Below are 16,031 nucleotides of genomic sequence, written 5' to 3'. Positions count from 1 at the left end.
AAACACCCATGACACCATACACATGAGACTGTCATAGTTTACTTTATGTGATTTATGCTTCAATAAAACAAACAAGTAAAATAGATAAAAGATGTAACAGTCTCAGCTAGTTGAAAGGTATGGGAGATCACATGGCAGAGCACATCTAAATAATGTCAAGGTATGTGGTCTTAGGCAACTTATGGAACTTCCCTGAAACTCAGTTTTACTCATCTGTACAGTGGGTATTAGAATAGTTGCCATCTCTGTATTATAACATGAATTAAACAAGCTAGTTTATGTAAAATACTACATGCCTGGATCATAACAAGCACACAACAGTAATTATGGAGGGAGTCCTTCTTCTCATCTATCAGAGTAAATATATTCTTTTTCTATGTCTATGATAATAAATTACCACAAACTGGGTGTTTTAAAAGAGAGATTTAGGGGCAACTGGGTGGCTCAGTGGGTTAAGCATCCGACTTCTGCTCAGGTCACAATCTCACGGTCAGTGAGTTTGAGCCCCGCGTCGGGCTCTGTGCTGACAGCTCAGAGCCTGGAGCCTGCTTCGGATTCTGTGTCTCCCTGTCTCTCTGTCTCTCCCCTGCTCGTGGTCTGTCTTTCTCTGTCTCTCAAAAAGAAATAAACGTTAAAAAAAAAAGTTTTAAAAAAAATATTTATTGTTTTCACAGTTCGGGGGTCCAGAAATCCAAAATAAATATGTCTGCAGGGCTGGGTCCTTCTGGAGAGGGAGAGGAGAATCTGCTCTGTGCCTGTCTCCTAGCTTCTGGTGGCCACCGGCCACCCTTGGCTCTCCTTGGCTTGTGGACTGTTAAATTAAATAAACAAGGAGATCATTACACTGAGTGGCCCTTCTGCTCTGGTGGCCCACAGGAGCAACCCAAACCTCAGTCTGCAAATGCCTCCAGGTTAAGGAACGAAAGCCTCAGGGTAACCAATCACAGGCAAGGAGCCATTAGGAGCCTACTACAGTAGGTCACATAACTTCCTTTCTTTGCTTCCATACCTTCTCTGCACTGGTTCTGTCCTTGGAGCGCTTCTGACCTCTTCTGCTTTCTTGATGCCAGATTCGAACTGATTTTTGCCCAAATAAACTCTTCAAACTTTTAACATGCCTCGGTTTATCTTTTAACAAGACGCTTCACTCCATTCTCTGCCTTTATCTTCCCGTGGCCTTCTGCCCTGTGTGGGTGTCTCTTTGTACCCCTCTCCTCTCCTTGTAAGCACACCAGTTATGGCACTGCGGGCTCAGCCTAATCCAGCATGACCTTGTGACCTCATCTTGACTCTGAAAAGACCCTATTTCCCAATAAGATCACATTCTGAGGTTTCAGGTAGACATAGGTGGGGGGGGGGGTGACACTGTTCATCCCACTGTAGCCAGACATTACTATGCAGCACTAATGCTCAGAAACATTTAAAGGGCAAGGGAGGGGGGATGGGGGTCTCCTTCTCCCCAGAGGCAGCCAGGAATCAGAGTCCCTGATTACCCAATATTTGTAGACTTCTAGTTTACCGTGTTTAATAAAAAATAAAGTGCCAAGTGAGGATAAATCACAAAACTCCTATGGCTATGATCCAGGCTGCTATCCTGACAGCAATATCATTTTGCATAAATAAAATACAAACTTTTCACCGCCGTCAGTAATAAACAAATACTATAAACTCCCAAGTCTTGTGTAAACGCTCTATTTGTTTCCTTCCATTTTAATAGGCAAGACTCGCCTCTGTGATACTCGAGGTTGCTTTTTAAATGTGCCACTAGAGGGAGGAAAGGCTGTATGTTTGTTTTTGGAGTGCATATTGCAGGATAATAAGGTTTCCTTTGTGCAATTACGGCAAGTATGAGCTCCGTGTGTGATGGCAGAGTAATTCCGTCTTCACGTTGACGATGCACACGGCATTTGCAGATCCGAATGGTACAGTATGAATCACAGACTGGGTTCCCATTAAAAGCGTATTGTTTGGATGGAGATGGGAATCTATAACATTTCAAATGCTTTCTTTAATCACCGAGGTTCAAACGCTGCCTTTAAAATTGGACTTTCGCAAAGTAAGGATACGCACTGTGTTACACACAGAGTGGCTTCTGGAAAGAACCGCGGTGCGGTCATTTGAGAAGATGGGAGGATACAGTGGAAGGGCTTCAAGATTTGCCATTGAAAGCCCAACACGGTGACCTCTCAGGTTTGTTTTTATGCAAATATGGATGTCACATTGCTAAGCAGAGTGATCTGGCCCTGAGAAAAATAATAACAGTAATAATTAACTCTTAGGTAATACTTACTGTGTACCAGTGCTTTACGTATGTCAACTCGTTCTTCCCAGCAACCTTTCAAGGTAGATAATTCCATTATTCTCCTTATTTTACAGATGAGGGAACTGAGGCCCATGCTCACAAAGGCAGTGAGTACCAAAGCTGGTTGCAGGGTCCAGACTCTTAACCATGATGCTATGCAGCCTTCCAAGGTAAACTTATTGGTCCACGGTCCCACCCAGATACTTTAATTTTTTGTTTAAGTTTACTGATTTATTTGAGAGACAGAGACACTGTGAGTAGGGGAAGGGGAGAGAGAGAGAGAGGGAGAGAGAATCCCAAGCAAGCTCCACACCATCAGTGCAGAGCCCGATGTGGTGCTCGAACCCATGAAACCATGAGATCATAACCTGAGCCAAAACCAAGAGTGGGACCCTTAACTGACAGAGCCACCCAGGCACCCCTCACCAGATGCTTTAACAATGTGCCACCATACTCCTATTTTAAGCTAAAATTAAAAAAATTTAAAACACCAACCCCCAAATGGCAATGCCGAGTGCTGATGAGGATATGGAATAGCTGGAACTCTCACATTCTTGGTACGACTCAGTCCCTTGGGAAACAGTTTGGTCATTTCTCTTATAAAGTTAAATATAAAATTACTACATGATGCAGAAATCCCACTTCTAGGTGCTTATCCAAGAAAGATAAAAAAGTGTCCACACAAAAACCTGCACATGAACATTTACAGCTGCTTGATTCATTTTTGCCCCAAACTGGAAAGAAACCAAATGTCTGCCACTTGGTGAATGGAAAAACTATTGTACCTCTGTGTAAAAGAATATTACTTAGCAACTAGAGGGGACAAACTCCTCCACAAACCTGGATGAATCTCATATAAGTTATGCTAAATGAGACAAGCAAGACTCAAAAGCTACATTCCATATGAGTCTAGACGACATTCTGGAAAAGGCAAAATTACAAGAATCGAAAGTGACCAGCGATTGCCAAGGGCCGGGGGTGGAGAAGAGCAGACCTAGGGACGGCACGAGGAAATTTTGGGGGTGTGGAACTGTCCTAGATCTTTATCGCAGTGGGGGCTTCCCAACTCTACGTGTTTGTTCAAACTCACAGAACCCTTTACTGGAAAGGGTGAATATTGCCATACGTAAACGTGAAAGTTTAAGACAACGTAAACAACGAAGGCAGGATTTGAACTCAGGCTGTCTGACTACAACTCCTTGCCTTTTCCGACACGCCCTGATGTGTAGCCTTGAGAAAGCCCCTTGGCATTTCTTGGCACCACTTCTCTCACTGCACAATGGGGATAGTGATACCGATATCAGGATTGCTGCAAGATCATGTAAGAGTTGATGTCCAGGAAACAAAAGCCACATGAGGTATTTGACAGTAAGAATGCAATTACATAGGGATTGGAGGAAAGCAAAAGGGAACACTGAGGTAGTAACTGCAGGAAGTGGCTATCACTCTTAGGGCTGGGGAACCAAGGGAAGAAATCAGAGTTCTGACAGAATCTAGAAAGTAGGAGGAGACGCCCCTCCTAGGAACTTGGACGCGGACCTCTGAAGGGGGCACACTGCACGGCTGCAGTTGGTCCTTCTACAGGCATGGGAGGCAGAACAAAGCTCAAAACTCAAGCCAACCGATGCCACTGGGGAAAATGCTATGGTTGGAGTCATGCTGACTGGGAAAGCAGCGAAACAGGGATGCTGCAGTTCCCCCAACCCATGCCCTGCCAAGCCCCACTTCCAGCCTTCCAATTTCCCTCACAGCCTCCTAGTGCCAGAACCTATGCAGAAGCCCGCCGATGAAGCTATGGAGCTCGCAGGACTCACCATCCGAAGGCAGAGTGCGAAAGTGTGGGTTTGGGGTGGAGAACCTAATAACTGTCAGAGGTATATACTCAGCACTCATTCATTCATTCATCAAATATTTTTTAAGGATCAGATACTCAGCTAGGCAAGACTCCTGTCCTTAAGGAGCTGAAACTAAATAAGAAAAAATAGAGCAAGCTAAGCAGGGGTCTCGGTGTGTGTGTGTTGACTGGGTATTGCAAGCAGACGTGGGAATGTTTCCGGGGAGAAGTCATCTCCTCCAGGTGTCAGATGCTTGGAGCAGTAAAGCTAGCACATTATTGCTCTGAATGGCATTAAGACTCTGGCTGTCTTCCTGGGGAAAGAAAGGACTCTCTGTGCTCCCCTGACATCCCGGGAGTCCTGCTTTGAGATGGGCAGAATCCGATAATCTGAGTTGCCTAGAAATAATCCTGCATGGGGTTGTTAGCCCAACAAATCCTCGTAGCTAAATTTCTCTGGGATCCTAAGTGTTCCAGTCTCTCCTCCATCCTCCCTTTCTCCTTATAAATGAATGAATGAATGAATGAGTCCCAAAAGTCCAGATCCCATTTTAGAACAAAGATGAAGTCCCATTGCCTTTGCCAATTACATATACAGATATTCATGTAGCCATCTTTATAAAGGTATTGACTTGACTCAATTATCCAGCTTCAAAATAATTTTGATTGTCCCAGTTGGTTTATTACCCACTGTAGGCAAAATTTCTTCTGGCTTAGTAGCCTATCTTATGCTTGGGCAAGACATTGTTCCCATCCCAGTAAACTGCCTTCCAATTGAAGCCTGTCTCAGGCTCTGTTTCTAGAGAATCTGAACTAAGACATCAGTTATTCCTGCAAGTTCTCAAAGTGATCCTTTTAGGTGCCCACAAAACAGTCACATGCAGTCACCCCTGCTGCTGACAGGTCTGCTCCCATGATGAGAACATCACTCTCCATACTAAGGATTTCGTCCCCAGATGTACTCAGAGTTTACAATTCTCAGGGAGCTGTGTGCAGTGCAGGAATGTGGGGGGCAGAACACAGTGTGTGGGCATCTGGAGGGGCCGAACAAGCCCCCCATTCTGTATGAAGTGCTTCCACCCTTGTGACCCAGGAACTGCTATCAACCCAATGTAGCAGGCCACGTCAAACTGGCCAAGTCCTTGTGTCAAAGCCAAAGACTTAATGTCAAAAGATGTTTGAGCTACCGTAGTCAACCTTACTCCAAGTTCAGCTTTCTTCTCAGTGATTCTACACAGGTAACACTCTGCAGGGGAAAGAACGTGAGTTTTGGGCCTTGTTCTGATATATCAAATCACTTAATTTCTCTGTCCCTCAATGTTCGCCTCTGCAAAATAGGACACTAATACCCACATCGCAGTCTCCTTGTAAAAAGTACATTAAACCATGTGAAACAAACAATATGAGGCCGGGTTTGAGTGGTAGCATTGTAGGTTTTTATGAAGGGGCCGCAGCTACCTTCATAAACCTTCAGGCGTTGTCTTTGGCCTCCCTGGTCCACTCTACCTATATTAACATGTAAATGAATGCAAATATTGACAGTACAACTGGCCTACAGCGTGAAGACACTTTGATAATGCCATATGCCCCTTGGGACTTCTTCCATTTTATGTTGTTTCTTCTTCATTACCTCGCCTGTCTTAGCCCCCTGTCCATCCCTCTTCTGTCTCCTTCTCTCTTCTTGCCCTTTCACTTCTCTTTCCCTGAGCTGTATGCCTATGTTAATAGGAAGAGAGGCTAATCGACCTTTGGGGATCACATAAAAGCATCACAGATCTGCCCCTTATGCATTCAGCCTATAAAAGATGCTCCCTGCAGCCCACCGGTATCCTGGCACTCACCTTCTCCATTATGTCCTGCAAACACCTGGAACACCCTACAGGCTTTCTCTGGCATGCTCAGTCCACTCACGGGACTGTCTGGCAATGCTAGGAGCAACTCTCTGTTAAGAAGAAAACAAGAGTTGGAGGATTAATGCCCCTGTTTCCTTGCCTCCTGGGTCTATCAGTTCTATGGCGTGTTCTCCGCAGCCACGCAGACATGGCAAGCAGGACCGAGTCACCCATTGGGAAAGCAACCTAATCCTTAACATGCCTTGGATTGCCTTCCTCCCTTCCCATCTCACTTGTCCACTCCCTGTTGGTGCATTCCAATACTTCTGTCAGTTCTGCTTGGAGGTTGGGGGGCAACTCAACATAAGACACCACTCCAACCCACCCAACATTTTCAACCTCAGGGTGGTCCCTCCCTGTCATGGTCTAAGAGTCAGGAACCAGACATCCCATGCTAGAAAGAGAAAAGATGTGAAGATCTGCCGTAGTGCACCAGCGACCAGTTTTCTTTGTTTGCTCCAAATAGAAGACATGATTATGGTCATAACTCACTGGATATTATTAAATCTTTCTGGTTCTCACTTGCACAGGCATTTGTCACCCAGCATTATCTCTTTATTACCTAACCATAACAGTTTTCTCATTTCTCAAAAGACACAGCAACAGTTCTGCAAACAATGAAGACAAAATTGGCTGATAGGGGAGATATATTGGGGGTACCAAGAACTCACCAACAAAGAGTTATTAAAACATCTCCCTGGTACAGTTAAGAAAGAAAACCAACAAATTGTTCCATTTCAGCTAACATGAAGGCAGGTAGGTTGGGGGAAGAAAGAAGAGATCCCTTAGAGACATCCTTATTGCTCCATTCCCTGGCTCAGTAACAATTAGATGTCAACCACAAACACCTATTTTTCATTCATTCCCTCATGTATTCATCTCCAGCCAACATTCTTGCCTAAAATTGCAAAGCTGAGGGAGGTAAATTTTTTTTACTTTCAGCAAACTCAACACTAATGGTCAAATTTAAGTGACAAACATTCCTCATGATAAAAATAAGGCCCAAAGCTCCAGCACGAGTCATGCACTGCTTTCCATTCATCTAAACCCTTATTACTAGCAGCAGCTTGAAGATATAGTGAGCAAGGACTTCTACTAGATATGTGTTCATTGTGAATTTTAAAGATTTCTATTAAAATACAACCAACCAACCGAACGGAAAACCCATAAAAAGTAAGATCATTCATAATTTCTCATACTTAAAATTTTATGTAAAATAAGAAAAAAAGTAGCTCTTCTTCCCCATCCCCCCCCCCCCGCCCCATCACTCTCCCACTCCCGGGGAGTGGGATTGCCTTCCCATTGGGGTGGTGTTGGGGGTGGGAGCATAATTCCACTGTGATAGACGGACCTCCAGCATCTTTGCATGCCCACTAGACATATTTATATTATATTCCCCGCCCCCCGCAGCTATTTCTCTAATGAAAATAAAGGAATGTGTTCATATTGTTCAGAATTTTTTGTTTCTACGTAATAGATTGTGTATAAGCCCATGGCATCCATTTTTAACAGTTGTATACTATTCCAGATTTAGATCTTCACTTCCCAAAGGATGTTCAGTGAGAACCAGTTCTCTGAGATGTGTTCTCTCTCATTTATATCATTTGTGTGTGTGTGTGTGTGTGTGTGTGTGTGCGATTTCAATTTATAGTTCAATCTCTTGCAGATTTACAAAGCATACAAATCTATCAAGGATTTTGACATGTCTTCCAAAGCCCCCAATTTTTTATTCTGTGTAACAAAATGATCACAAATTTCTTGGATCACAGAAAATCCTCTATTATGGGAATGTCCATTATTCTGCTAGAAAACACACCCTTAATACACTTAGGGAAACATTCATTTAATGGGGTGGCTGGGTGGCTCAGTCAGTTGAGTGCCTGACTCTTGATTTTGGCTCAGATTATGACCTCATGGTTTATGAGATCAAGCCCCACATCGGACTCTGCTGACAGCGCGGAGCCTGTTTGGGACTCTCTCTCTCAAAATAAATAAGTAAGCATTAAAAAATAATTAAATAATATAATCCCCTACCTAGAGTCCATCTAAAGTTAGAGGAGAAACCCCCCTTGAACCAGAAGAGTCAGAGAAAGAAAGCGAGGAGAAAGACTCAGGGCTGAATCCTCCTGGGGCTGAACACTGAAGAGAAAATGTGGCTAGAAATCCAGAAAGACCAATTCACACACCAATGAGATGCTTGCTGCCCCCGTGAGGAGTTTGAGACATACCTGGTGTCTACCCTGATGGAGCTGAGGGGCAAGCATGAAGAATGGGCTACTGGTTCCTCCTGTAAGAGCTCTTTTAAAAGGTGAGAAGTAAAGGGGTGTAGAGTATGCCACCCCAAAATATGCCCCTTTGACATAAGGAATCTTTTGAACTGATTATTTTGAGAAACTGCAGACATAGGAGAAGCTCTGAAAACAGACTAGAAATTACCCTTTTGTAGGGGAAATTTCCATGAAAAAGGCCTGTGCCAGGCAGAGAGCTATTGTCAGAAATATCTTGTCACCTGAGAGACTTATCTGCATGGCAGGGTACCATTTGTTTACCAAACATCTTCTCACCTTCCTGTCTTTGGAGCACAGGATCCTAGCCCTTTCCTTAGCCCTGAAATGCAAGCCTCAACCATCTGGCCTCCTTCTGAGCCTCATATCTTCGGAGGGCTCTGGCACCTAAGGACATATATAATAAAAGTTGTGGGGTTTTTTTCTCCTGTAAATTCATTTTTTTTTTGAGAGAGACAGAGACAGAGACAGAGACAGAGCATGAGTCGGGGAGGGGCAGAGAGAGAGGGAGACACCAAACCTGAAGCAGGCTCCATCCAGGCTCGGAGCTGTCAGCACAGAGCCTGATGCAGGGCTCAAACTCATGAACCATGAGATCATGACCTGAGCCAAAGTCGGGTGCTTAACCAACCGAGCCACCCAGGTGCCCCTAATTCATCTTTTATTACAGGGGTGTCTCAGCCAAGAACTCAGAGGGGTAGAAAGAAAATTATTTTTCCTTCCCTAGAGAATGATCACAGAGGGCAAAAACAAAACAAAATCAAAGGAAAGAAAAGTAAGGAGGAAGGAAAGAGCTAGCTGCCCCAAGCCAGCATATTCTTCAGATCAAGCCACGTGGATAGAGACTGAGAATAAATACCACCTGATGTCATAATCTCTTCCAGCAGAGAGTCCAGTCTCAATCATCAGAGTGACACCAAAGTCCTCTGTGACAAGGAGACCACAACGTCTCCTCTGGACTCTGGACTCTGGAAAGGAAGACTTGAGAGCCCTAAAAGGCCACACAAAGCTGATTGTTTCCTCGCCAAGTTCTTGAAAGTCTGGTGTTGGTTCAGCAAAGCCTATTAACAATGATGCTTTGGGGGCTAAAATAATAATAATAATAATAATAATAATAATAATAAACTTGTTTCTCAGTCTTTTGAGGCCAGTAGAGGAAATTTCAATAGCTCAAGTCAAAATGGGCCAATGCTTCTGTCTGATTTTTAGCAATAATAATTAGCTAGGTTTATCTAGCACTTACTATATGTAAGCCAGGTTCTGGAGAATGAACTCCCACATGAATGAGCTCATTTAGTCCTCAACAGGCCTTCTGTGGGTACTACATTAATAGGTAAGGAGACAGAAGACAGAAAGGGTTTACTGACTTGCCTGAGGTCACACAAATGAGACCACGTGAACCCAAACAATCTGATTCTGGACTGTCCATACTGGTCTACACTGCCCGCCAGAGTGTCAGTTCTTCCTGGCAGCTCAGAGTAAGGCTGGGTCTTCTTGCTCAGCTCTCAATGCCCTGTGGGTCTATCCCATGCCAGACCCAGAACTGCCTTCTCTACCTTGGCTCATGTCTAGATGTCCTTGTTTTGCTATTGGTTGTTGGTGCTTCCCTTGGATTTCCTATAAATGGGCATTTGAAAAATCCTAATGTCATCGATTGACCTAGGAGTTAAAGGGAATTTTTCTTGTGCTTTCATCAAAGACAGAAAGGAAGGCTAACATTGGCTTAATGGTCCAATGTGGTGAGGAGTGAGGTGAACCATCCCTGTCATTCAGGGTGAAGGAAGGGGGCTAGAAGATAGAGTGAGAAAGTATAGAAACCTGTGTGTTTACCGAAGGATCAAGTGGGGACAAAGATGTCTCTCTCATCTCTTGGGCCGATCCTTCTCAGGGACATGAGAGGCTGGTATAGATCCTGCATTAGTTATGTTTTTCTTCCAGTCTGATTCTATCTCTGGTTTTTCTAGTTGATGGTATGGGGAAGAGAAGGAGAGGAAAATGATGACGTTCTGGGGTAAAGGTGGTATGATAGGAAAAGATAGGATAAAATAGGGAAAGGATAGGACCTGAGGTCCCCAAATGGGAAAAAAAAAACCCACATATTTTGGAACAATTCTAGGAGTGTCTGACTACAGCAAACCCCTCAGGCTTAAGGTGCCTTTTAAGAATGTAACAGACACCACCTACTCTTCTTCAGGTTTCATTCAGGAATTTGACTAAAGACCTAACTAAAAATAAGTAGTAGACCACAAAGCCTATGACCCACAAGGAAAGATATGGCCACAGACCACCCCTCATACAATGGAAATGAGCCAATTAGGAATGGACAACCCAGCACCTAGAATTATCAAGCCAATGAGGGTAGAAACTGAGAAGGAAGGAGGGGGAAGGGGAAGGGGTGTGGGGTGACCAGAACCTCATAAAACGAGGAGCCTTGCTGATAGTCCTTGGGCATTCACTTTCAAATGTCCCCTCTCTGTAAAGAGAGCTTTCTTTACTCCTCTTTCTAATCTTATACTCTAATAAACTTTTGCCTGCTGTTCCTTTTGTGCCCACCTCTTCATTCTTTGAAGCGGTGAGACAAGGATTTCCCGGGTATTGGAGTAAAAAATCCTGCAACAGTGGGGTTCGGAGCTGGCGGCCAAGAAAGAATTCTTGAAAATGCCTTTGGGGCAAAAAGGTGATTTTAGTAAAGCATGAGGACAGGACCCTTGGGCAGAAATAGCTGCAATGGGGTTGTGAAGGGTGGCTCCTTGATGCCTTGGGGCTGGGGGAGGGTAAAGTCAAAGGGCAGTTTCCAAAGAGATTTTCATATGCTAAAGGTTCACAGATTACTGGAGGTTTAGCTATTGTCTAGCTAAGGTTGTTTTTCCCTCTATCAAAGCATTAACATTCAGACAGTAGAGAGTTCCTAGAGAAAAGTTCTACTCTGTCTGCCTCAAGTATTTGTCAATGGGCTGCAGGTTAAAAGGAAATTCAATTCTATCTGCCATTTCCTTCTTGCCTTTGTTCCCCACATCACTCTGGAGGGGAGGGTGATCTTGGGGTTCCAGGAAACTGAGTCTACAGGTTTCTGCAAATTAGGCTATTGATAAGATTGCCTTTTTCTTCTAATTTACTAAGATATTTGTCATCTGATGGAGACTGTCAGTTTAACCATTTGTTTTCTGTCCTTTCCTTTGTCCTTGGGCAGCCTGGAGTGCCTGAGGAATGTCACACACATCCCACCTGGAGGTGGGGGTGTGCTAGCTTGTGCTTTGCCCTCTGCCTGCCTTATGCTCCCTCATCAGGGAACAGAGAGGCACAGCTCAAAGCTGGCAGTAGGAATCTTCTAGAGTCTGAGCAGAGAGATGGATGTGTCCAAACTCAGTTCTCATGGGCCCACCCACAGGGAACATTCACCTAAATTATCTTAAGCATCAGAAAGAAAACTATCCGTCATGTGGACAAAGGTAAAGGGAGAAATAGCCTTCCAGGAACTTCTACCTCCATGGCCCAGGGTGGAAGTGACTTGGGGCTCAGCTATGTCCACCTTGGAAGGGAGGAAGGCCTAAGGCCCCTGATTCCTCCTGGTTCAGGGCTGACATTGCAGGCCTCCATCTTCCCTAAACCAGTCAGAGTCCTATTTCCCAGCTCACCAGCCCCAGGACCCAGCCAGCTCCCCGTGCTGCCCACACCTTCAGGCACAGCCTCCCCTGGGCTGCCCCACGAAGTAAGCAGTGGAGGCTTCCTGATAGGCTCACCTCCCGCAACGCCCGCAGAGAAGGACTTGGACTGTCATCGCTCGGTCCCTGTTCCTCCTTGGGGGAAGAGTTCGACAGAACAGAAAATTATTTTTGTTGGATTTATAATGGACAATAATGAAAAAATTCCTTCTCATCCAGATTAAGCCAATGTATGCTCACTATATGCTCACTATCAGATAATTGACAATTAGTGTGTGTGTGTGTGTATATACGTATATATGTGTGTGTTGAGTGTATATGTATACACACTAATATATATATATAAATATATATAAATTTATTTTCAAGGAAAGTAAACCATTTATATAGGAAACTTTCATATGCAGGCCAAGGCCTGCCTGACCTTCCTTCATCTGCTTTACTTAGCCCACTCCAAGGTTAGAGAATAATATGCTTAGTTTTAAGAAATAAGCTCTGTGGGAGAGACTGGTCTTCACGGGAACACACCCCAAGCCATCTCTAAGGGAGAATTCAGAAGCCCCACACGAGGACTGGACCGAGGTGAACGAGTACGTTGCCGCAGGATGGTTCCGCGCATGAAGCGGGGGCAATGTGGAGGATCTGGGAGCAGCCTGAAGAGCAGGGAACAAACAAGTGTGATATATTCAGAAGGGGGCAGGCAGCCTGAGGGAAGATGGCGGGATTTATAAGGAAGGTCAGCTGATGAGAAAGTAGGGCGAAGGGGCAGTGTTCTTTCTAACATTTACCTTTGTTAAAAATAAAAACCAGGCATGTCCATGGCTCAGTCGTTTGAGACTCCAACACTTGATTTTGCCTTAGGTCGTAATCTCAGGGTCGTGGGATCGAGCCTTGCATCGGGCTCCATGCTCAGGGTTTCTGAGTTTGCTTAAGATTCTCTCTTTCCCTCTCCTTCTGCCCCTCCCTGCCTCTCTCAAATAAATAAATACATAAGTAACCCATAGGCTCAAAATGGTATTGCAAGGGTTAAATTGTAGTGTAGGGCTAACCTGTAGCCTTAAGAAATAACAGCTTTGTTTTAACACTGTAGATTAAGAGATAACAGCCTTGTCCTATCCATCAAGGGAACAAAAGTTCAAGGAAAATCAACTGGATTCGTGTTTGATTGGATTGGGGCAAGGGCATGTCTGAACTGTTTCCACCCCCATCTGGGAACTATTTCTTTGTTCTATTCCCAGGTGATGATAAGACGATGTGGTTGGCTATAAAAACTCTGTACCCTGGCTGTTCGAGACCGCACTCTGGTCAAGAGTGTCGGTCCCGATCGATCGGTTGGCTTTGCCTCTCATTGCTATAAACTTTGTTGTGACTGTCACTGGTGCCCGTAGCATTCTGTTTCAGGAGTCCTGTGGATGCAACAGTATCGATTAGGCCAAGTCACCAAACCAGGGTTTAACACCTAACCTAATCAGAGCTTTGACCTTCCCCAGAAATATAGTTTTAACTGGTCAGTCAGGAGTTTTCTGGTCAGCACCAGTGAGGACATCTGTCACATGAGCCCTCTTCCTCCCCCAAAGGAAGATGAGGTAATCTGCAGGATTTGACCCCCTGTACTTCCTCATAAGGGAAAAATGACCTTGCTTGAAATAATCCTTTTCTTTTGCTAATAACTCCCTTGCCCTCACCCTCCTTCCTATAAAAACTTTCCATTGTGTATGACTCTTCTCAGCTCCTTTCTACTCTCTAGATGAGGTGCTCATGAATGGCCTGATACAGCCAATTAGATCTTCAAATGTACTCAGTTGAATTTTTTTCTCTAACACCTGAAAGATATTTGCCAGTCTTTTATATATTTCTTTTATGATACTAAGTCTTTTGTAGGGGAAGAAAATTTTTTTCTACCCTTCAAAAATAGCTTCTGGCTGGTCTCAGAATTAAATTGATATGAGACAGATTAACAGGAGGAAATCAAATTTAATGTCATACATCTGGGAACCCCACATACAGGAGAGGTTCAAAGACATAAAGATAAAATGAGATGTATTTACTCGTCTTGAGCTAAGGAATGGGACTGGGGCCTGAGGCTTCAAAGGGGCAGAGGACAATTCACAGGACAGTAAGAAAGATGTTTGGTAATGAGACGTTTGCCCAGCCGTACAGATAAGTCATTTACATAAAATGTATCTCTTGTAACAACTCTGATTCTGGGAAAGGCCCCCAATTTACATTCTTCCAGGCAGGTAAGGGAGGAGCAAAAGATTCTCAAGACCACAGGGTCCCATTTGCTTTCTTCTCAAAACAAGGTCACGTGCTAGAGTGGGACCTTTTGTGGAGACTTGCTCTGAACTCTTTCACTTAGAGATCTCAATTAGGACTGGCTACAGTTCAACAGAGCACCTCCGGTAGCTATGGCTATCGTGTTGGACAGCACAGTTTCAGATCACAAGAAATAGGTCATGCTTTAAAAATGGCTGAGCACAAAGTAGAAGCAGCCAGAGTCCCTGAATTTCTGTGATGAGGGAGCGTGGGCCAAGTTGAGGGCAAAGTGCGGGTTGACAGCGACCCCTTCTCCCTGACACACACCCAGGTAGGAAATGTCCCATATTCTTTGGACACTCCAGGCTACCCAGAACTGGGAAACAACAAAACAAATGGTTAAGCTGATAAGAGTCTCCACCAGTTTACCAGAAAAAGGTAATCCCATCATAGCCTGAAGTCCAGGAACTCCCCACTGTCTTAATGTTAAGGCTTTGCTAGAGGGGAAAATCACCTTAGCTTGACAATGGCTAGGCCTCTAGTAAGTCTTTGCATGTTACAAGTCTCTTTGGAAGCTCCTTCTCCCGTGACTCCATGAGGGTCACCCCCCACACTTACAGTGCAGCTCTTCCTGCCACGGGCCCTGTCCCCGTGCTTTAATAAAATCACCTTTTTGCATGAAAGATGTCTTCAAGAATTCTTTTTTGGTCATTGGCTCCAGACTCCATGAACCCCACCATCACCCCAAAACTTCATCATATGGAGCTGCCCTGCCAACACTGAGCAGTTTCTCTCTAAACTGTGTTTTCCATTAGAAAAGGAACAGTCTTTGGCCATACCATTAGAAAAGGAATTTTCCTGTATAGATAGTTTACTTTCTAAATATATATATATATATATATATATATATACACATATATATATGTATATATATATATTTACTTATATATTAGTTTACTTTCTAAATATATATATTTATATATATATTTATATATATATATATAAATATATATATATCTTCTTTAAACCATTGTTGTTTTGGTTTTCTGCCACTTGTAGCAAAACCAAATTCTTTTTTTTTTTTTAATGCTTATCTATTTTTGAGAGACAGAGCATGAGGGCGGGGGGAGAGGCAAAGAGAGTGAGACAGAGGATCCAAAGTGGGCTCCCCTCTGTCAGCACAAAGCCTGTCTCAGGGCTTGAACCCACGAACTGTGAGATCATGACGTGAGCCCAAGTCAGAGGAACGCTCAACCAACTGAGCCACCCAGGCGCCCCACAAAACCAAACGCTAATTGATTCATGATACTGTGTTATACAACGTCCCCAGTCTGCTCCCAGCCCTCATAGGCAGCACGCACATTAAGGAAGCAATTCTGCTGTGCTAAGCAGAAGGGTTCCACAGAGATGGTACACTGGAGACCCACATAAGGGTTTTGTTTGGACCTGCCAGTGTTTGCTTAACATTTAAAAATCAGCAATTTCACACAAAATCCAGACTTTCAGCTTCTCTCAAAATACCACGCGAACTGGCAATGCTGAGCCAGCCTTGACTGTCTGAGGCAGAGGCCCAGTGGTCCTTTCAGACAGCGCCTGTATTCTCCATTTGCCAAAGCCCCTTCTCTCCCTTTCCTTAAGACCATGGCTGTACCTCGCTCAAAGATGTTTAGTAGATGCTGGCCATGACCTGGTCCAGCGTCGGCATCCTCCACCTTCTGTGAGTGTGATGTTTGACAGCTTTCCTCTTCTCCAGATCATCATTCTCAGCCACATGGGAGCTGCCTCCTAGGAGGCTGTGTG

The sequence above is a fragment of the Acinonyx jubatus genome, chromosome A3 (assembly GCF_027475565.1).
Source record: "Acinonyx jubatus isolate Ajub_Pintada_27869175 chromosome A3, VMU_Ajub_asm_v1.0, whole genome shotgun sequence".
Classification (NCBI taxonomy): domain Eukaryota; kingdom Metazoa; phylum Chordata; class Mammalia; order Carnivora; family Felidae; genus Acinonyx; species Acinonyx jubatus.
Note: the sequence above shows the minus strand (reverse complement) of the source record.